At 43.8% G+C, this 14,313-nt stretch overlaps 1 protein-coding gene across 24 annotated transcripts in view; it reads right to left on the reverse strand.

Moving 5' to 3' along the window:
* Positions 1-14,088, reverse strand: part of IL15 (interleukin 15) — an 87,890-nt gene extending 73,802 nt beyond the window's left edge. For 19 of the 24 annotated variants that reach the window (XR_015947751.1, XR_015947743.1, XR_015947748.1 and 16 more), the window contains exons 1-2: positions 13,729-14,078; positions 9,762-9,893 (exon numbers count right to left, since the gene is read on the reverse strand). The gene's annotated coding sequence lies outside the window, so the exon portion shown is untranslated. Of the gene's footprint in view, positions 1-9,761; positions 9,894-13,728 lie in introns of all 24 variants that reach the window. The other 5 variants (XR_015947754.1, XR_015947753.1, XR_004692484.3 and 2 more) reach the window with 4 other exon arrangements.
* Positions 14,089-14,313: the final 225 nt, after the last annotated feature.

Raw genomic sequence — 14,313 nt, forward strand, 5'->3', positions numbered from 1 at the left:
CTCCAAGGCATGGTAAGAAGAAATGAAGACAGCCTAATCCTTCCAAAATATGGCCCAATTAATTGATGCTGACTGGCTACCAATGGCAGAGAAAATTGCAGAACTGGAGAATAACATATCAACCTTTGTTCTTTGGCTGAAAATATATTTATTGGTATTTGTTTGCCAACATTTGTGTGACAAATCATGTGTCCAGGTTTCAGGTTTCAGTGATTTGAAGAATCAAACAAATAAGCGGAATCTAAAGTATTGCTTGTCTTAAGAGTTGAGTGGGGAACATCCTACTTGAGAGCCAGACACATTGTCTTTATTGCCAAGGTTTATGAGATTTGTTGGGAGATGGGGAAATGTAGCAGGTAGGAGAAAAATGGAAGGGAAAGCAGACTTTTTCCCCTGGAAAATGCCTTTATTACCTCTGCTAGGCATTTCTTCAGTGTCTTTCTTTTATCAGTTTTCTTTCATCTTCTATTCTGACCACGGTCAGTAATAGCCTCTCTCTTGGCTACACCAAAGCACAACTCTTTCCATTCACATCCTTGCTCAGCATGGACTCGGATTTTTAGCTTTCAATCTTTACTGTAATATGCCTCCAAAGACACTTTTTAAAAAAATCAATAAACCTTGTACTGCTTTGAGATTCTAGCTCCCACTGCTGCGTTATTTAGGAAATTATGTGCCTCCGTGTTACTGCCTGTCTAAAATAACTAGTGAGCTCTTGGAGTCACCATGGTCTATGTCTTCATCAACAGTAAGTACTGTACAACTTTCAGCACCCATGACCATTAAAGGACAATGGATAGGTGGGGGGAAAGGGGGGAAATGAGGTTAGATTTAGATAAATGCAAAGAAAAAGAAGAAAGCGAAAACAAATAGTTACCGGTAAGCACAATACCACACTGGCAGAAGGAGAACAGAGCAGCAATGATTAACTGAAGCTAGAAATGGAAGATGGGTAGGTAAATAAGATCTTAGTTTGAAATCATCAATGTCTTTTTTTTTGTCTAGCAGACTGAGGATTCACACTATTTCTTGGCGGTAGCCCCACAGTTATGGGTCTGAATTCCTTGAATTCAGCACGCTCCATCCCACAAAATCTTTACATGGGTTTTAAAGGCCTACTTTTTTTTTTACTGTTGCCTTTAATGGCCTGTCTGTGGATGTGTTTTGCTTTTTGGTATGGGCCATGCATATTAAGTCAGATTACTCTTAGTCATAGCTGTCAAGTTCTCCCTTTTTAAGGGAAATTCCCTTATGCTGAATAGGCTTCCTCATGAGAAAAGGGAAAACTTGACAGCTATGTTCTTAGTAGGTGCTGTCTACTAGTGGTAATGAAGTGTTTGCTTTTATTTGGTTTAAAACTGTATTGTGGTTTCTTTGTTGGTATATATTGTTTGTGTGATACACTAAGGGTGGATCTACACACAGGGAGAAACCAGTATAAATAAATCAGAAATTGGATCATTTTAACAAAAGGGGGGGGGGAACCTATGGAAAATTGCATATAAAAATTTCCTGCTCTCTGGCGCCATCTGGTGTTGGTTTATAGCACATTCATATCATTTTTTCTTTACTAATGCAGCTGAGTTCTGTGAAACCTTTTGTTTGAAATGAGGCCTAGAAATCTTTCAGTTAATTAAACACATAAATAAACCAATCAGATATGAGATTTTGTGGGGACTATTTGAAAAAAAATTGTTGGAACAAACAGCACAAAGAATTATAAAATTCAGAATCAACAGAGAAGAGTTATTCCAGCCAAAAAGAAAAAGAAATACCTCATTCACTTTGGTGCATCCTGAATACTTTTAATTACTATAAATCATGAATGTTTTAGAAGAATGTTTTTTTAAAAAAAAAATGGTGACAAGAAGGAGTCCAGTTAGCCTGGCAAAAAAGGATGAGAAGAATTAGGGGTACCTTCTATAAATAAATGCATGGACCCAACATACTGTTAGTTAATTCAAATTTTTAACCTGCCCTTCATCAACAAGGAATCACAGGGCAGGTGCTGTAAAACCAAAACAAGAACAACCAAGTTTATAAAACTATAAACACAGCAACCAATGCAGACCAGCAACTACAACAAATAACTAGGTTTTGGATTTGGATGTTAGGTTGGATTATCTTTTAGAGTCAGTTTTTTGAAACTCACATTTTTCTAGGTGCATTTTGTGACAGGGAATTTCATTAATGCAAGCAGTTTCTAAGCACAGTACTGCACCTACGATTTCAGATTAAAACTGCAGAGGGGAAGGAAAGGAAGGCCTTTTTCTGCCTCCACACTTCCACCTAGTCTCTGAAGGCTGGAGAAGAGACCCTCTTAAGAATATTAGGGGGGTGGGCAGGAGAAGGACTAGACCATGTGAAAAATGAACATAATATTTTAGCTGCAGTTCATTCATTTTTCAGCTTTGTATTCTTGTTATTTAAAAACAACAACACACGCCTAAACATTCCATTGTTGTGCCCATAACCTAGGTTTAAGTTGCCATTTAGCTCCTAGCTTTCATATCTCAGTTTCTAACACTGCTTAGAGTAGATTTCAACTGTGTAGTTCTTGGTTCCAAGAAATAGGGTTGATGGGCCTGAAACCTGTAAGGCAAGTTTTGTCCAGGCACACTTAGTTTGTTTAGTTAAGTAAAATGAGGTTATAGTTTGCCAGAGGCATCAATTGTAGTGAGACCATATTTCCTTGAATAATGAGGAAACGGCAAGACTATTGGACAAGGACATGCCTTTTTTTTCTCCTACCTTCCTCTGCCCTGTGGGAGATTATTCCATCCATCTGTTTATGAAGATGCTGCAATTTTAGACAGGGATAGGGAAGACACATGGAGCACTGAGTTGGGCTCGGAAAGACTCATAAGGTTCTTGCTTCTCCGTAAACCAATAGATAGCCAACATGACTCCTCCTGATGCTATTGAACTCTAATTCCCATCAACCACAGCATCAGGGGTGGTGGGACTCGTAGTCCAACAACATCTGGAATACAATCTTATAGAAGAAAAATGGATTTTGGACTAACTATTGTAGTAGTTTCATGGTGCACCTCCATATTACGCTCTAGCTGTATATTTGTAAATAAACATATATTTTACAAAGTGAGCTCATTCAAAGGAAACAAAACCTGAGTATGTACTGCATCCTCGAAACCTCATCATTTGAGTTTTGGGATGCGCATAACAATACATATGGGAAAGAGGCATTTAGGACGAAGGGAAGCATTGGCAGTCATGAATTGATATTGTCTTCAAAGAAGCCAATGCAGCTGTTTTAGAAATGTGTCATGAGAGTTCCAAAGGCAGTCTCAGCCACTGCATTTTGAACCAGTTGAAATTTCCAAGTTGTATTCAAGGGCAGCATCACACAGAGCACATTTCAGTAATCCAATCTGAAAGTTCCAAGAGCGCAGAGTACTGTAGTCAAGTCATCACTGCCCCAAAATGGCCACAACAGGCAAACCAATTGAAACTGGGAGCAGGCACTCCTAGGCAGCAAGGCCACCTAGGCCTCAAGTGACAATGTTGGATCCAGGAGTATCATAAACCTGCAAACCTGCTACCTTCCAAGGGAGTGCAACCCTGTCCAGAACAAGCCATCTTCCCACGTCCTGGACTTGAGAACTTGGAACACAGAACACTACTGTATTTTTAGGATTCAGTTTCAATTAAATCACAAGCCCAGGTTCAGATAGCATGTGTCTACTGAGCTGAATCCTAGAACAATAGGATCCAGAATGCAGCAGTCCGATTGGTCTGCAGGAGCCACCCAATCCAGCTCCAGATGGAAGTGAATCAGCGACCTGATTGGCCTGCAGGAGCAGCCAAACAGGCTCCTGGGTGAAGTGAATCAGCAACCTGATTGGCCTGCAGGAGCAGCCAATCAGGCTTCTGGAGGAAGTGAATCCGCAACCTGATTGGCCTACAGGAGCAGCCGGAAATTAGCCAGTCAGGGCCCATTGTGTAAATAATGTATATATAGCAGACGCTTTGGGAAAAGTTTCATTCACTGTTTTACAAGCTGCAATAAAGAGTACGAAATCACTACAGGACTCCCGAGTATATTTCAACATGCAAAGCCAAACCTTAGCTCGGCACAGTGCAGAAGAAATAAAAAGGCTAGGAAAAGGAACGAGGCAGCAAGCTTCTTTCTGGGAGCCTGTACATTTGCATGGTCTCATAGTTTGGCTTACCATGTTGTGAAAACCAAAACATCCTAGGAAAGAAGGGGTGTATTCTAGAAAGGAATATTTGAAGGTATGGATATCCATGCTACTTAAAAGTACCAGTTTGATACTAAATGGTAGGTTTTGCCCTCATTATGCAGTGCTTTAAGTTATTAGGACATTTAAATGAAGGAATTACAATATTTATGTGGCACATAAATTATGCATCGTTTTCTAAGGACAGCCATAAAACCTCAGGCATTTGTAAGTCATTTCCCTTTGTTGGTGAGCAAATGTTCAGCAAGTTGTAACACTTCTCCCATCTGAGTCCTCCCCACCCTTTCGGAATGAGCAAAGGATTTGTGCAGGTTTATATGGAGTGTTATAAGAACAAATGTGAAAAAATGAAGATGTGAAGGGGGGGAACACTTGGAAGATGAGTACGCATGTGTGATCAGCATTGCACAACCATAAATCTATGTTCCATTCTGGTGACATGCATTAATTAAAAATAAATGCTGGCAACAATCATTTTTAAGCGGCAAGATTATGTGCCACTTCAATCAATCATGCTCAAAATGAAAATAAAAGAATAAGACAGTTTAGCAACTCTCAGTATGCTGCTAAAAGTCATTGATGTCAATTGTACTTGGTGATTTAGTCATGCAAGTATCCAAAACAAAATACGTTAGCTGCTAATAGGTAGAAATAATTTATCTGTCATATAAGTATTTGATGACCTTTTCAGGCATTTAGTTTTATCTTCAGCAAGATGAACAATGAGATGAACAGCAAAATGAACAATGAACATTTGATATTTGTTTACTGAATTATAGCACAAACTGAGATGAGAGAATGCATGAAATACATAGGCTTTGTGCTTTTTGGTTCTGTACTGTGAGAGACTGGGGTGTCTTTGAAAGTTTATATCCTCTGGGCATAGGTGCCAACTCCCTGGGGCCCGAGCACCCACAAAATTCCCTATGAAGGGGTTGGGCACCCACAAATTTTGGTGCCAGGGCCATGAACGCTGCATGGCACCCACGGCCCCAGGCACCCACGGTCATGGGGCCAAGTTGGCACTCCTGCCTCTGGGTTTGAGGCAGGTGTAGAGAAGCGATGGTTTTATGCCCCAGGTGAGAGATAAGGTGGAACACTGTATACCATATAATTTGCTCAGATGGGTGGTAGGTGTATTTATGGCAGGTCCTGTGCTGTGAGTTCTGGCTGTCATGCATTGATGATAAATTCTATGTATGAACTATTTTAGCAGGGTGTTCTATGTACAAAATGTGCCTCAAGAGACAGAGATTGGAGGAATGTTGTAGGATGGATGGCCTATCTCAGTGATTAAGGGGAGGGGCAGCCATAGTAGGGGGAGATTCTGAAGGAGTGGTGATAGGAGCTAGTGCCTAATATCACCCACTGAGCTCCCTCTTATTTGTGGTACTTATCAGTGCTCTACCCCAGTGCCCCCAACAATCTGCTGGTTCTGCTGCTGAATTCCATGTTGGTTTTTGATAGAACCATGGTGATTCATTATTTGATCATGAACAAATGGGCCAACCTGACATGGCCAGATTTGACTCAGCTCTCTCCACTTGGTGCAACATCAGTCAAGGGCTAGTGGGGAGGTACTGCAGTGGTCCATAGACGTTCACTTCCTGTATTATAAGTATTGCTATGGGGGAAGTATCTCATATTCATTCCATATTGTGAAAAAGTTTGACTTATTCATGATATTGAATGGAAATCATTCTTAATTCATTAATTAAAGCAGATGATCTGATCTGGGGACTTTTTTGTAAATAATTTTTATTCCTTTTCCAATAAAAACATTCATATTTATAACAAATCAAACCAAATCTTGCCACATTAAAACACACACACACACACCAATACAGCCAATTATAAAGTCTGAATTAAATAATTTCAAAGGGTGACTTCCCGTGTTCTGAATTCCAAGAGCTACAGTCCTTCATTTATTTTCTGCTTTCTTCCCGCATCTGTCAGTCAATCAGTCTCTGGTTTGCGACTCTCTGCTTTGTTTTGTTTGACGATTCCATATTTCTATAATCATGTAGGAGGCAATTTTTTATTCCATATTGTTCTCAGTCTTATTATTTAGAAACAGTCCTCTTTCAATAGCTGCTCCTTTCTCGACCATTTCTTGCTCTGGAAGGCTCTGGGCTTCTGTCCAAGGTTGAAATTAATGATGCCATGTTGACTTTGATCTCTCATAACAAGTTGATGTTTCAAGTTCTATACCGTGGGGTGTACTTGACAGTCAATAAATTATATAAATATTGTTCCCAGGATCTCCAAAAAAATAACCACGCTCGCTCTCCCGGGCCCTGGAGAGCTAGTAGGCATCCAGAATTCACCGTCACTCTCTTTTCAAACCATATATAAAATATTCCCTGCGAGCACATGCATCTTTTGTAAAGTACATCCCTTTTGTAGTTCAAATTATAAAGTATCTCTGGCCTCCCTCAGATAAAGGAGGTTCCTTGTTTTCCTTTTTCTTGCTGCGTCACAGCAGCTACCAGCGCCATCTTTCCTCCTCAGCCCAAGCCATTTTCATATCTGATCTTATTCTGCCAATTTTAATTAGGACTCTCCGCCGAGGACTGTGATGCCATACATCCAATTAATTTTACCCCTCCAGCGTTTCCTTTAGGTAATTAATTCTTTCTTGGTAAGATTCACCTAATTATGAAATAGCTGATATAACAAATACAAAAAATATGGCAGCCGCTCACCACATTAGTTGAAACACCAAGATGGGAGTCTTTTTGAAGTCCAAAGCCTGACCTCCAGTGACTGTGTAGTTTAGCAGATTTTCCTTTTATCTCTTTCCGCCCAGAAAGATTTTTGTCAAATCTTTTTAATTTTTAGAAAACGGGTATTCCCCACTCAAGAGATTGACCCCGGAGAGTTCCCAGTTTGTGCCATGCAACACCCAGCGTCCCAGCCCACGCATCTTGTTACGAGAGGCTGATAACGGACGACCTGTGGGCGGCTAAGCCCCCCTACCCTGGGGGGGGGGTCGACAAAGCTAATTACCCTCATATTAGCCCTGGATTTCTGACACTACTGGGGGTCCGATCTCATGGGTGGCAGCCATTTCCCTCGGCAGGAAACAGGAAGTCTGATCTGGGGGACTTTTTAACTAAAAAAGAGGTGGCATTTTTGTTTATAAAGTGCCTTAAAAGAAAGCATGGAACAGAAATAAATACAGACCATGTCTATTTGCGTTCTAAAAAGAATGTTAAAAGCTGCAAACAATATAAGAAGACATCTGACATAACAGGGAAAGGAAACAGAAATGGAGGGGAAATCTGAACAGTCATTTAAAATCACAGGTAGCCTCTCAAATCATTTTAACTAGGAAATCAATGAATTTGAAGTTTTCTAGACATCTGGAATTTTGCTGTTGTTATTGTTCTCTTGCCAGGCTATAAATCGGATCCCAGTGCTCATACCAAAAATTATGTGACACCATTGAAGATTCTACAATGAAATAAGTTCACAGAGTGCCATAAGCAAAGTGACAGGTCACATTGCAGCAAATCTGAAGATCTCTGCAATTGCAGGGTATTCTCTGTTCAAGCTTTTTAATCTTTACTGTTCTTTATTAGTGAAGAAGAAACAGTGTTTTTGTTTGTTCGTTTGTTTCCTATTGCTGTATCTATACTCGCAGTTTGTTCTACACAAACCAGGTAAAATGCCTACCAAAGACATTATCTCATTTTTCAAATTCTTAAGGATCTCATATATACACAAAAGTCTTAAGGATGCTTACTGAGAAGCAAGCTCTACTAAATTAATTAGACTTACTTCCAAATAAATACATTTTGAAACAGGATACATGAGTACAACTGAACCAGGACCCAATTAAATCTTACAGGCTTTGGACATTTTAACCACACATTCTAATGCATGTGTATATTTGATGTGTGCTTGAATCTTCCTCAGCAAATTTGGTTATCATATTAATTTAATATTTTAAATACAGCAATGTGCTTTTACTTTTTTATTTTTTAAAAAAAGTCTCTAAAGAAAATTCAGTTATCCCAATTCTCTGATTTTGCTCAGTGTACAATTTCAAATAGAGCTGTTACCAAACTCACAAGGTTCCCAAGGTAAAAAAAAAAGCCACAAGCCATAACAGGTGCATAAATCATAATAGGGCATTTTGCTTTGCCAGCAACGGAGCATTTCTTATTTTGCCAGTGTCCAATAGATTAAAGCTCCCACACAAGGAACTGATTTATCTTTCTGGTTCTTTTTGCTTAAGGATCATTAATCACTAGTAGTAGTCCCCAATTTAAAAGAAGGCAAATTAAATCTAAGCTTATCAATAAAATAAAGGTAATTCTTCTTTAAAACATCTGCCAGTTAATATTCTATGGTTGTCATATTTTGTTTATATTTATATTTTCTACTTACAATAAAACAGGTGGTTATTAATACCTTTACTGTGATAGGAACATGAAAAGAAGAAAACAAAAGACATTTCATTTTGTCTCATACACCAGGCATTAGCAAGAGATTTCATTTTTCTACATACATCAGACTTTAACTTTGGCCTCAGAAATTAGCTAGAAGCAAGCACAGCATAATTTTTGTCTCCCCAGAAACCTTTTTAACCCAGCTCGAATGGGGAAGAGCGTAAACTTTCAACCTTTCTGTTACTTCTTAATGCTCCTTACTAATCACCCATAAACACTACGCTGCAATGGTCAGAAAAAGCTACCAAGAGGCTGCTAGCACCCATCTCCCATATCTTGTGACTTTGTCCTTTTTACTTCCCTAAAAATTGTACTGTCCAAGTTAAAAAGCAGTTACAAAGCTAGAACCCCCCCCCCAAAAAAAACTCTCCCAGACATTCCATCACCCCCACCATGAACAGAAAAGTAGAAAACAGCATGTTGCCATCATATGGCCATAGGGACTTCTTACGTTAAATGTTGATAGCCTACTACCAATCTGTCTTGAATTAGTCCCTTACTCATCTCCCCATATCCATAGTGCTGGATGTCAGCATACAGGTGTTGTGATGAAGTGAGAAACTGACTCTCCGCTTGCTTGCTTGCTTGCTTGCTTGCTTGCTTGCTTGCTTGCTTGCTTGCTTGCTTGCTTGCTTGCTGGAACAGATTTTACAGACAGTGAAAGTGCACGTGCTCATTGTCATGGACCTGGAAGGCCATGCTCTGCGGACATGCGGGAGGGGTGGGCAGGAATACAACCCCCATGCAAATAGTGAGTCACCTGTATTGCAGTAAAGTGGCAAGTGGTCATCTAACTATTCTTTAACTGTTTTAAGCTATTTCATCTCAACTTCAGTGAGTTTCCTTGAGAGGATTCTCTACTGATGAGGCCATGATATACACAAAAAAAGAGTATACTAAGTTTTCCTGTACCTGCTGGTCAAGGCCAGAGTCTGGGGAAACATTTGGGATCTGCTTATCCTAAGTGGCTAGGCTTCAGGGTGGTGGAAATCAAATTCTGCTGTGGGCAGAACTTGGAAGCAGACTGGGGATAGGGTGGCACTGTCTACAATCAAAGAGGATAGGGACGGACTGGACTCACCCTTGCGGATTCTTATAGGCTCTCTCAGTTCCAGGCCTCTCCTGTCTTTTTTCACACAACTCTTCTTTTCTGTAGAAGTTGCACCTTCTTCCTACAGGCTCTCTCAGTTCCAGGGCTCTCCTCTGTCTGTTACTGTAACAATGTTAATAAACACTGACTGCAGGAACTGGGAATTCCTAGAATGCCTTGAATGGAAACCTGTGCCCTACTTTCTGTTTTGTGAGACTGTCAGAACATTATGGATCATCTCTACTCTGACACCACATAGGAATAACAGCCGAGAAACTAAGTTGGGAGAGGTAAAAGAATACTACTGTAACTTTCACCTCTAACCTCCCTAAGCACCTACTGGTGCTTACGGTATACAACTAAGACCATGCTAACCAGTTGTCATAACATTTTAAATTAAATTCTGTACTGCCTATTAACATTGTTAGACGTGTGTGTGTGTGTGTGTGTAAACTGCCTTGAGATGTTTTAATAAAATGCAGTATATAAATATTTTGAATAAATAAAAACACCAGTGAAGTGGTTTGAAACTAGTGTTACCCATCATCAACATATTAAGTAAAAATTCAATTTAAGGCACCCAGAGTTTTGAGTCACATTTTCTTTTAAAAAATGGTGAAGAGCAGCAAAAATATTTGGGAGCTAGTCATTTGCCAGCAGGAGATGTACTATATAATTAAACTGTCATCCTTGTTGATAGCTTATTACCAGCAGGTAATAAGATATGTGTGTCATTACAAGTCATTGTACTGTATTTTATGCTGCAAGAGATTAGGGTACGTTTCCAGTGACAGAACAGAGTGAATGCTTAGAGATTGTTGCCAATATGGACATTATAAATCACAATCTACAATTTAATAGTTTAACAATTATCTACAGTGCCAAAGCTGGAAAATTACTAGCACTGAATGGCTGCTTCCCCCACTGGTAAAAAGTGAACGTTAACGAGCTGTAGTGAAAGAAATCCCTGAGAAATGGTAGAAGTGGTTTATACTATTCTGCTCTAATTCTGTATAGCCACATATCCAAATGAAAATAAACTACTGGTTGTATTACAAGTACAGTTGTAAGACATTAAAGGGGAATTGACTAGAACCAATCTGTTTCTCAATAAAGAGGTGTTCACACCACAACTACATGCATAAAAGGGTGTCGTCTTTACTCTCAGCCAAGGGTGGGATTCAACTAAACTTTACTCAGAGTAAACCTATTAAAAATAATGGACCTATGTTCAGTTCAAGTTCATCCAAATGCTTCTTTCTGCATAATTATTTATGCCTGCCCCACAGCTACCGTATTAAACACAAAAGAGCTCTGCTCTCCCCCAATGCCAACCCTAAATCACGTGACGAACTCAAGGTAAGAGCTAAAAGGAAAGAAAGCATTAATTTGGGGAAGTTGGAAATAGGTTTTTAAATAAATAAAATGAGCAGGGGTGGCTCATCCCATTTCACAGCCTGGAATGAAATGAGAAGTTGTCTCCACTCCACCGAAGCCTCACTTACAGGGGTTGTCTAGCAGCAACTTCTGGTAAGATCTCATAGAACTCTCATGAGATCTCACAAGAATTCTGCAAGTTCTCACCAGAAGCTGCTACCACGCAACCCTGGCGGCAGCCCATGGGGTGCCATCCTGTGAGATTCTGTCTCCTGAAGCAGTTGCTTCAGTCTGCCTCACATGTGAGCCGGCCCTTAACATGAGCACAGTAATTGTACAAACCTAATTATTAAAGTGGGCAATGCCCCACCTGTCCTAATGGACAAGCCTCCACTGAACAGAGCTTATCTGGAAGCATCCATGTTGATTTCCCTCATGCAGCTGCTAAAAATTTATATTGGCTAATGGTCAATATAGATTGCTGTGGTTACACAAAGGCAGAAAGAGGTAAACAGAAGTAATGCATTACCATCTGTTAAGATGGGTGGGGTTACACCTTCATGGTGTACTCTATGAGTTTGTTCCTACAAGAGCAAACAGACAAGAGAGGGCCACCTGTGCTTAACAGCTACCGTGTTTCCCCTTTTTTAAGACGTAGTCAGAAAGTAAGCCATGGCAGCATTTTTTATCATTAGTGAAATCTAAGACACCCCCCGAAAATAAGACATACCTCCATGCGAGACCGCCAAGCGCCCCAGCCAGCCAGAGGGGCCTGGAACCGGCTGCTGTTGCTGCAGTGAACGCATGGAGCGCCCTGCAGCACCTGGCCTCTTTTTTTCTTTTCTTTTTTTTGGGCTGCCCGAGGCCTGCCGCCCCGCCACCGGAACCGGCGGCTGCAGAGCGGAGCGCTCCGAAACAGCGAGCGCTCGGAGCGCCCTGCAGCACCTGGCTTCTTCTTTTGCGGGGGGGGGGGAGCTGCCCGAGGCCTGCCGCCCCGCCGCCGGAACCGGCGGCTGCAGAGCAGAGCGCTCCGAAGCGCCGAGCGCTCGGAGCGCCCTGCAGCGCCTGGCCTCTTCTTTTTTTGGGGGGGAGGAGCTGCCCGAGGCCTGCCGCCCCGCCGCCGAAACCGGCGGCTGCAGAGCAGAGCGCTCCGAAGCGCCGAGCGCTCGGAGCGCCCTGCAGCGCCTGGCCTCTTCTTTTTTTGGGGGGGAGGAGCTGCCCGAGGCCTGCCGCCCCGCCGCCGAAACCGGCGGCTGCAGAGCGGAGCACTCCGAAGCGCCGAGCGCTCGGAGCGCCCTGCAGCGCCTGGCCTCTTCTTTTTTTTGGGGGGGGAGGAGCTGCCCAAGGCCTGCCGCCCCGCCGCCGGAACCGGCGGCTGCAGAGCGGAGCACTCCGAAGCGCCGAGCGCTCGGAGCGCCCTGCAGCGCCTGGCCTCTTCTCTTTTTGTTTGGCTGCCCGAGGCCGGCGGCTGCAGAGCGGAGCGCTCCGAAGCGCCGAGCGCTCGGAGCCCCCTGCAGCGCCTGGCCTCTTCTTTTGGGGGGAGAGCTGCCCGAGGCCTGCCCCCCGCCGCCGGAACCAGCGGTCTGCAGCGCCGAGCGCCCGGAGCGCCCAGCAGCGCTGGGCGGAGCGCCGAGCCAGCAGCCTGCCGCCTCGGTGCCGCGCAGAGCGCCCAGCAGCACCCCGAGCCAGTGGCCTGGCCCTTCCGAGGAGGCCTTAAGGTACAAGGCATCCCCTGAAAATAAGACACCGTCTGTTTTTTTGAGTAAAAAAAGTTATAAGACGGTGTCTTAAAAAGGGGGAAACACGGTAGCACACAGGCCCAGGTAGGGTGGACAAGAGAGCCACTGCCTTCTCTTGCTTATACACTACCCACCCACTCCCCTGGTGACTGTTGTAAAGAACAGAGAAAAACGGGAGGGAGAAAGAATGGAACAGGGTCCAGGAAGAATGGGATGGAAGGGAGTGTGCTGGAAGAGGGCATGGCTGTCTGGCCCACCCATAGTTACTTGTAGCTTTCGCTTGTATATATGAAAGGCAGAATCTTCATGGGGTTAAATAGCTTTACAGGAAAGTGGGGGAAAGTTATGGGGAGTCTAACTTAAAACACCCAGTTTTAGAAACGTATTGCGTAGTTAATAAATGCAAGAGACGAAGGCAGAACCATCTTTCGCTGCGCGTCAGGGGCGAGTTAGAGACGAGGCAGCGAGACCAGCGGGGACGTCCGAAGAAGACGTCTTCCCTATTTGTACCCGAGCGAGGCGCGGATTCGGTAACTCCAAGCGCAAGAATAGGAAAAAGGCGCCTGGGCTGCTGAGCCGAGAGTTTCCCGGGTTCATGTGTTTTCATTTTCGCCTCAGGTGACAGGCGCCCTCCTCTCAGTCGCCCGTTTTTTACTTTCGCTTGCATCAAAATAAAAGCACGCCACCGGAGTCGAGCGGGGCATTCGCGGCGAGTGACCCGTCAGAGCGCCGCGGCTTGGTCCGTCTCCTCTTCGCCCTGCGGAGGAGCTGGGTCTGGAAAGCCGAGAAAACTCCGGCGGGGCAAATGACAGGAGGCAAGGGAGGGGGAGCGAAGCGGGTACCTGAGAACAGCTGGCGCGCCCAAGGGTCCCGGCTTCTGGAAGTCCCACGAAGCGCGTGTCCCCGAGACGCGCGGGCCGTTCAGCGCTGCATATAAAGGGGAAGGAAAGGGCAGGGCAAGGGCAAGGGCTGGGCGGCAGTCCCTCCTTCCCTCCCTCGGTCCGCAGCGGATCTCAGCGGCTCCCCGCAAGGGGAGGGGGAAAAGTTATGCCTCTGGAGAGCCAAGGTGGCAGTTCTGTGGAGAGGCAGGGGCGGAGAAGCCCGCGCGTCACGCGGGAGTCCCCGAGTGCGCAATGTTTGGCGGGGTCCTCGGGCGCGGCTGAGGAGAAGCGGCTCTCTCCCTCCCTCTCTCACACAAATAAACACACATAGAGACGGGCGCTTTGGCGCTGTGCTGAAACAAGCGGTCTTATCGCCTTTCTGGTGACACTACGACACAACCCACGTTGCGTGAGAGAGAAGACGGTTCCGAAAGGGCGCGGGGCGGAGCTACTCTTGAGGCCACAATAAGTCTAAAGTGCCCACAAGACTTTTTTCTTTCTGTCCCGCCCTCGTGTCCCTAAAGGAAAAAGAGGAAACAAAATTAA

Source organism: Zootoca vivipara, chromosome Z1, assembly GCF_965207765.1.
Source record: "Zootoca vivipara chromosome Z1, rZooViv2.hap1.1, whole genome shotgun sequence".
In the NCBI taxonomy this organism is placed as follows: Eukaryota; Metazoa; Chordata; class Lepidosauria; order Squamata; family Lacertidae; genus Zootoca; species Zootoca vivipara.